The sequence below is a fragment of the Eptatretus burgeri genome, chromosome 13, assembly GCF_056783735.1.
Source record: "Eptatretus burgeri isolate ZD-2024b chromosome 13, Ebu_testis_v1, whole genome shotgun sequence".
Classification (NCBI taxonomy): domain Eukaryota; kingdom Metazoa; phylum Chordata; class Myxini; order Myxiniformes; family Myxinidae; genus Eptatretus; species Eptatretus burgeri.
Genome location: NC_140973.1, coordinates 31,757,618 through 31,766,599, shown reverse-complemented (window position 1 = coordinate 31,766,599; position 8,982 = coordinate 31,757,618). Strand labels below are relative to the sequence as shown.

General features: G+C 43.5%; 1 protein-coding gene across 4 annotated transcripts in view; it reads left to right on the top strand.

Moving 5' to 3' along the window:
- The window catches only part of LIPE (lipase E, hormone sensitive type), a 172,296-nt gene that overhangs the window by 120,316 nt on the left and 42,998 nt on the right, over positions 1-8,982 (top strand). The window lies entirely within an intron of this gene.

Sequence of the window (8,982 nt, the reverse complement as noted above, 5' to 3'; positions counted from 1 at the left end):
CCAAACAATGCACCAAATGCTGACCAACTTTTTTTCCACAGTACCTGATAGAACTTGAAGATGTATAACCTGCTAAAGAAGCTGCTTCCAGTATAATTAGAAATTCCATGAGCATCATAAATGCAGACTGGGTTTATTGGTTTGGCATCTTTTTGAAATACACCACCAAAATAGTTCCTTTACTCTTACGACATCTCAGTTGCTGCTTATCCGGTCAGCCTTGCACAGTGAAACTTGAGGAAAGGAAAGTGTAAACTCCTCCTAAGGTTCAATCATGCATGTTGGGATCAATCATGTGAATGAACTTGGCAGCAAATTATTTGCATTGTCTTCTCTGCACATAGTGTATAGTACAGCGGATAAGCTCTCATATTATAACAATTGTGCATTTTATGAGAAAAGCATGAAATTTCTGGCATAGTTGCTATATACCATAATGTTTATTTTCAGATGTGGAGGGAAGTCAGATTTGACCTCTGAGGACCGTGAGAGGTCAAATCCAAGATGGCCACCAGTCCACCAGGTCTAATGTTAAAATGCGCTTAATTTTGGAACCAAACAGTGTAGAAAAACATTTAAGGTGTCATTTCCAACTAAATTGTGGATTCCCATTCATTTGATGATACGTTTGAGATCGCCAGAATTCAAGGAAATGCATTTAGGTCAAGGTCAAGGTAAAAATTGACCAAAAATAAGCAATCAGTTGAAATTTGCAAATGAACACCCAGTGGTGTCTCATGTTTGAGATGTCATTTTAAAGTAATCTTAAGATGCCCATATATTTGATGATCATTTTCAGGTTGCCAGAAGAGGTCATACATTAAGGTCCAGGTCGACCTTGTCTCGGATGTGTACCTACCTGCCAGCCTGAAAGCCTCAACCAGACAGAATAGGGGAAAGGGCACGAGGAAAATGCTGGCTCCTTCTACTGTGATGCCAAAGAACTGAAGGACTTCTTTCGATACAATGAGAACAAAACCGAATTGTTTGCTTTCCTGTCATGCGAAGCTGTTCATCTTCCTTGAGCAGAGGGCAACGAACTGTATGCAACAGATGGAAGTGGAGTCCTCTGCTCTCCTCCTGAGTCATACTTGGCACGCCTTGCCCCATGTTCGCAAGAGGAGGCCAACACTCATCTACTTCTGCATGTGGCAGATGCTGTGCATAAGGGGTGTAAGAAGGTGACCATACGTACCATTGATACTGATGTGGTAGTACTGGCTGTGGCTTCATTCAGCAAGACAGCTCCTAATGAGCTGTGGGTTGCCTTTAGTGTCGGGTCAAGCTTTCGGTACGTAGCTGTTTACGAAATGGTTGCCACAATGAATCCAACACAATGTCTGACTCTCCCAGTCCTTCACACTTTCACCGGGTGTGACACTATTTGTATTCGCTGGCAGAGGAAAGAAGACTGCCTGGGAAACTTGGAAGTCTTTCCCAGAGGTGAATGATGCTTTCAATGAACTCGTATGCATGCCAAGTGAGATCAGTGAAGGATCAATGTTACTGCTAGAGCGATTTGTGGTGTTGATGTATGACCGAACCAGTGAGAGTACGGAAGTGAATGATGCCAGGAAACAGCTCTTCACACAAAAGTCTAGAACTCTAGAGAACATTCCTCCAACCCAGGCAGCACTCAAGCAGCACATCAAGCACACTTGCTACCAGGCCAACTGTTGGAACCAGGCATTGGTCCTGCATCCTGAGATGCCATATCCATCTAACTGGGGCTGGACAAGGGAAACAACTGGGTGACAGCCGCTTTGGACCACTCTCCCTGAAGCATCAAAATTGTGCCATGAATTGATCCACTGTCGCTGCGAGAAAGGGTGCACTGGACGCTGAAAGTCTGCCAAAGCTGCACTGCACTGTGCTTCTGTTCTGGAGACTTAGATTTTGATCATTACCAATAGTATATTCGGAAATTGTGGATAGTGCTAATACGAAAATTAGTATGAGTGGGAAGATTGATGATTATCGTGAGCTACATTGATCCGTACTAGTTTGCCGGATAGAAATGATATTTCAAAGGAAGTTGTTGTGCAATTTGGTAGAAATATGTGCACATCTAGTGCTAATAGTGTCAAAATAGAAGCAAAGTTTCACTATTATTGCATAGGTCCTATCCAGTGTCCAAGCTAAAATAAATGTATTGGCAAAAGAATGTCCAAAAGTTTTTAACGTAATTTGACCTTGACCTTGATCTAAATGCATGTTCTTGGGTTCTGGCGATCTGAAAAGTATCACCAAATGAATGGGCATCCCCAATTTAGTTGGAAATGACACCTTAAATGTTTTTCTACAGTGTTTGGTTCCAAAATTAAACGCGTTTGAACATTAGACCCGGTGGACTGGCGGCCATCTTGGATTTGACCTCTCACGGTCCTCAGAGGTCAAATCTGACTTCCCTCCACATCTGAAAATAAATCTTATGGTATGCACTAACTATGTTCGAAATTGCATGCTTTTCTCATAAAATGCGCAATTGTTGTGGTTATCCACTACACTAGTATCTGAAACTTGAAAGGAACGAATCTTGACACCCTGTGAAGCAAATGATGAAGACAAAAATTTTCACTGACAAGTATCTTCTTACCTATCAATTGAAATGGTTTAATTTTGTTTATATTTAGCATCAGGCAGTACATTTTCTAGGATTATTAATCAGTTTCACTAAAATTCATACAAACAAAGTCAATTGTACTCAAACTCGTTTCTTTTTTTGTTTTTTTCTTTACTTTGGTTTGGACGACTGGTAAAGATTTGCCGAATGTTAGCCTGAATCGCATTTTGAGTTCTTACCTTTTCTTCATTGCAATTGCCTTTATAAAAAGGCCATAAGCAAATGATAAAAATGCTGGCGCAGTGGGTGAATGCAAAAGATGCATGGCCATCGAGTCGCTGACTCACAAGCATGAGCTTATTTGGGACGCCTTCCAAGAGCCTTCTAATGGAGGATGTAGTAATGTTATGGTTGTAAGGAATGGCCACTTTGTGATTGCAGCTGATCTTGACACTGCTGTTGTGCCGGTTATGATCTGAAATGTAACCCAATTTTCAAAAGTAAGGCACTGATCGCAGAGTTATCCGACTTTGAGACCATCGTTTCACCTGTCTTTCCTCCGGTTATGTTGTCGGCAGTTCGAGGTGAAGCATATTTTGTCATTCAGTGGAGTGGTTCATATTGTTTTGCCTGATAGTCATATTAGCATCGAGTTAAACCTCTGTGCCTGGAAATGCAGCTGAGTAGGCTACTTCGATGCAATCATCCCCACCTTTGCTAGATCCGGTGGGCCAGGATGTGTTCCCAGAAAGTGTTAAGCTTACTCCAATCTCTTCAATTTCTGTGGCTGGTACCTTGACAGTGGGAGACTTCAGTGATAATTGATTAAGTTCCTGTGTGACAGAAAGGACAATATTATTGCAGTTTCTGTTACGACTCCTGCAAATGATCCTGTGGTTTCTCTTCACCCTTCCACCTAAGCTTGTGAGGCTTCTGTTGCACTCGAGGCTAACACTGGGTTGGACGATGAGGAGCAACCTCCCATGCCCATGTTTGAGAGCTCATGACTGAAGGAGGATAGTGTTGAGGAGGCTTCCTGCCAAGGAATGCTTGAAACTTGTACGAATTGGGCTCTTTCTTCACGATATATATTTTTTGGAAGCTGAATGTCGACCTAAAAGTTTCCTTTTCAAAAGGGCTTTCTCCAAACAGCAAATAAAATAACGTGTCAGCTAAGTTGGTTACAGTACATCCCAGTTTTTTTCATGTACAGTGTGTTACAGAAGAAAGTATCACTTTGTGGAAATATCACCACTTTAAATTGCCTGCCAAAGGTGGGCCGAGATGGACATTTTGAGGAGTCAACATTGTTTCTCTAAATCTCAATTTCACTGGCTTAAATAATGCATTTTTTGTGAATAGAATCTAGGCTCTTGGAAGAATACTGAATGGATCAGGATGCAACAAAACAAAAGCAACAGTAGAGAGAAGGGGGAAACACCAACAGCAGGGCTGAAGATAAAATAGAGGAAGATTTGGACAAATAATGGGTGTGGTGAGGAATGAGGGGTAGGGGTGGATGCGTGGGGTGGACAAGATGAATACAGAAGAAAACTCTCAGGAAGGAAAACTGGAAATTCGGAAGGAGTTGGGCTTGGGGATTGTAGAGTTAACGGGGGTAGAAAGTATCATGGTTGTGGTTAACAGCTGTTTTGAAAACTTAGAGGGAAGAATGAGATTGGACAGAATGTGGAAATTGGTTCCACAGCTGGGGAAAATGAGGAACAAATAAGTGGGGGTGAGCAGTGATTCTGGATTTTGAGTGTTTCACCAGAAGGGGTTTTAATGGTGGTTCACCAGAAGGGGTTCAGAAACATGGGGGGGGGGGGTGGGGGGGACAAAACACGGAAAAAGCAGAGGGTGCAACACCAGAAGGGAGGCGGTGAAAGACGGAGAGACCACCGACCTGTCTGTGATGGGAAAGAGATAGACCCATCGACTCAACTTCATCACGGAAGATTCCAATAATCTTGAAGGCCTTGGTTTCCACAGTGTAAATCTGAGCATGGTGTGAGGCAGGGATGCCAGCCCAGGGTGGGGGAGCAGTACTCCATTAAGCTGCGAATGGAGGCCTTGTAGGTGGATAGAAATTTAGGTGTGCCAAGGAAGGACTTTGTATGACTGAGGATTCCTAGTCAGCAGTTGAAATGCAGTTTGCCCAATAAAGATCAAAGAGTGAGATTTGTCTGGATTAAGAGACATTTTCCAAGTCTTTGACCAGCTTGTGATTTTATTCAAGGTCTGAAGAGAGAGGGAAGAGGCTGCAGCCTGCTTTTCTGAAGAATAAGGGACGTCACGGCAGAGTGTGGAGCCATCGGCAAATGGATAATGAGGATTTTCCAGAGTGAGAGAGATCGTTTATGATGATTAGGAAGAGGACAGGGCCCAGAACACTGCCTTGGGGCACTCCAGCCTCAAGAGGGAGAGGAGATGAAAGGATTCTGTTGAGAGCCACATGTTAGCTATGAGAGTAGAGGAAGTCAGTAAGGCCTAAGTCACATTTGGCACAGCAGCCGTAGGGTCTACAAAATCTACGGCCACTAGCAATTATAGCGCGGCCGCAGTATTTCCACGGTCACACAATGTAGCAGTCACATATGTTTTTATTTTTCGGGGAGCCGCACGGGGTATTTAGAAATTGTGGAGACCAAAAACGTGGGGGTGCCGTACGGTCTTTGGTTTGATGTCGCACGGTGACCTTAGGGCGTCCCTGCGGCGGCCATAGAATTTTCAAGGCAGACACAAGATAGCCTCCAGGTGCCCGCAAGGCGACCGCAGGAGGGCCCTAAGGCGAACGTGCGGCCAGACGGACGGTAACGAGTGGGTATATATACCAGTTCTTTTTTTTAATGAAATAAAAATATAACAGTTCGGAATATACCAGTACAGTGGTGCCCCCAGAATCCGAATTTAATTCGTTCCAGGAGGCTGTTCGGATTGCAAAAAGTTCGGATTCCAAAACTATTTTCCCAATAAGAAATAATGGAAAGTGAATTAATCCGTTCCTGGAACCCAAGAAAACCCACTTTCAAGACACTTTAAAATGAAATTCCCCATGTTTAAGGTAAAATAAGATGAGTAAATGACCTTCGGTGGCAGTGTATTGTATGTAAATTGGTACAATCACCACATCCAAAGGTCCACACAGGCTCGTGATCCGGCCTGAGTTCCGATCGCTCGCGCACTCTCTGAGAGCGCTGCCCCCAGGGCAGCTCATCAACATGATGCCCCCAGAACTACAATCACTTTCATCAAACGCATCGGGCTGAGGTAATCATGGATTTCCAAATTACAACCGGTTTTTCTTTGAAATTAAATCCTTGCCCGACAGTCCGTCACACCACATGATCGGATTGCTTTTTTGTTATTAATTTAAACACAAGATGGGTAAAATAAAAAAAAAACAGCACAAATCAAGGTGAGAACACGAGGTAAAGTAGCGATCGACACACGAGAGATGCTTTCATGAGTACTTCCACCGACGAACTGAAGGAACAAAGCGCGAAGATGCGGGTCGAACAGGCTGGGGAGATGCACGTGAACAGACATGAACGCTACGTCGTGTTCGGTTTTTGAAAATGTATTCGGTTTTTAGGGCAAAATTTTGTCAAAAATTGTTCGGATTCCAATTTGTTCAAACAATGGGGCATTCAGATTTTGGGGGCACCACGATATATATTACTGAATATACTATAACTATGATACATATAACTGAATATACCAGTTCGGAGTATAGGCAAACACCTATACTCCGATCTCTAGCGGTAGCGCACGGTGGACGCACGGTCGACGCGGACTGCCACGGAGGCCGTACGTAGGACGCACGGCAGGCTTAGGGGAACCGTGAGTCGACCCTGCGTTGCCCGCAGGTAGTCACAGAGACCGCAAGGCCACTGTACGTTGAACACAGGGACGTCTTAGGACTGCCCTATGGCGACCGTAGAAATAGTGCGGCCGCCGTAATTTTTTGAGGGTTGGCAAAATTCATTTTTCATTGATAAGAGCCGACGGCAGCCGCACGAATAACACAAGCCCTACGTACGGTCGACGTGGAACACATCTACGTCACAGCTTGGCTTGTCGAATTGCTACGGCCAACGTAGAAATGAAAAAAGTTATAACTCCGCGCTATAATTCCACGGCGACCCCTATGGCCTGTAAAAGATAGCCATACGGCATAGGGCCACCCTGAGGCCACCTCAGAAACTCTGCGGCCACCGCACATTTCTGTCAATTCAAAGGGGGGGGGAGGTACGACCGCTGTATCCTAGCCGTAGAGCAAATGTGACATAGGCCTAACCTAAGAGTGGACTTGGCCTGGATGACATAGCTGAGAGTCTGGAGAACAAGGTGGGATGCCAGACTGTATCGAAAGCACAGGATATGTCCAGGGAGACGGCCCTGATATTGACCGACCTTCGGCATGTGGTAATGTTATGGTTCCCCATCACCGACCGACCATCGACCGACTTCCCTCCAATCTCATCTCTGATATTAACCGCCTTCATCCATTGTTGGCAGAGTAGAAGCAGCATGTCCAAGGTGGAGTGACCTGTTCTGAATCCGAATTGATGATCTGAGATGGGGCCATTGGAGAAATGGAAGGATTTCATGTCACATGCGATGAGGGATTTCATGACCTTTCTGATGATTGGAAGTCAGCTAATAGGTCTGTAAAATTTGAAAGATCGCTCAAACATTGACAATAACGACAACAACACCGTGTAATACAGAATAGGTTATGAACATGTGCCATGTGCCATGTGCTTGTGGGGTCCATGACTTTTTTGTTTGTTTGTTTTGCTTTTTTACTTCTTCAATGGCAAGGTTCACTTTTTCAATCCATAAATAACTGTTTTTGCAAACCGTGGTTCAATGAAGTCTGCGAATTTCACAAAATGGTCACCCTCTTCACTTTGAAAGTTTCATTGCATTGTGCAAGTTAGGCAACGTCTGATAACCTCTTCTTCTTTCGGCTGCTCCCGTTTGGGGTCGCCACAGCGGATCATCCGTATGATCCGCATAATGATTTGGCACATGTTTTACGCCGGATGCACTTCCTGACGCAACCCTGGTCGCCAGGCAACGTCTGATAACCTATAAGTTTGAAATGAATCTGTTAATCTGTTCATCTGCAGCTGTTAATCTGAATGTCTGATTCTGAAATTTGTTAATAATGCTTTTTTTTCACTAACTTACTGGCTTTAATAATCAAATGTGAGTTCAGCTTGCTTCACATTATATTTGTATACTAATGACCTAACCAATGTTTCCTCCCTTTCCCTTGTCTTCACCAACTTCCCCACTTCCCTCCAATCTCTTTCCTCCTCCATCTCATCCTCCTCCTCCATCTCATTTTTCTGCTTCTCTGCATATCCATACTCCTCCACCCCACACCTTCATGCCCCCCCCCCCAATGTACTCTCCCTCCTTTTTATCTTTAATTCCCATCATTCTAATTTTTAACCATTTTTTTCTTCCCTGAATTTATTTTTATAAGCCCCTTGGCCATTATCCTGGTTGCTTCGTTTATATTCTCTCTCTCATGCAATCTCTCCCTTTTTATGCTCCCTTAATACATTCTTGGCTCCAATTCTTGGTAATAACCATTTATTATTGCCACCTTCCCCCACCACAATCTACATTTTCACATTGTCATTCTCTAATGCATCCTCATTATCTATCAGACTCGCATTTAGTGGCATCTGGATGGTAGGTTTGGGCCTGGCTAGCTTTTTGCCATTTCACATTTTAATTGCTTGCTGCTGGAAAAAAAAAAATGTCCAAGCCTGAACTTATTTTTCTGCATGGCACGCTCACATTGATTAATCTGTCAATGTGATTAGATGTTTTATCCTTGCTTCATTTTTAGTTTATGTCAATGAATATTTATTTCACTTTGTAATATCACTCAGACTTTCTGTAATGAAATGTTTATGGTCTGTAACTGCTGAAAAATTCTCATTATACTTCTGCCAGTCAACTCCCAAAAGGAAACATTGTACCAAAACATTCTTCTTATTATTATTGATATTATCATTTCTATGATCAAATTTATATTTCATATAAGATAATGCAGCAACCTTTTTCAATATAATACAGTATTGTTACAGCCTCAGTCCATTGCGATTATCCGGTTCAAGCCCTGCGAGTTATGTCAAAATGACTACAGCTGCCAGCTAAGTCCACAGCCCCAAGCAAGTTCCCAGGCCTGTTGTGACAATACTTGTTACTTGTGACCGTGGAATAAATTGTGTGATGCTCCGATAGGCACTCACGACCAATCTAAATTGGCTAAGCAACCGTTGGTCACAAGCGTGGTCTGGTCTGGTTTGAGTTGGCTTGTCGAATGACACTGAAATCATCCGAAATGGGGTTAATGGTTGAGTGTTGCGGTATGAGGGATCTCCTTTAGAGCA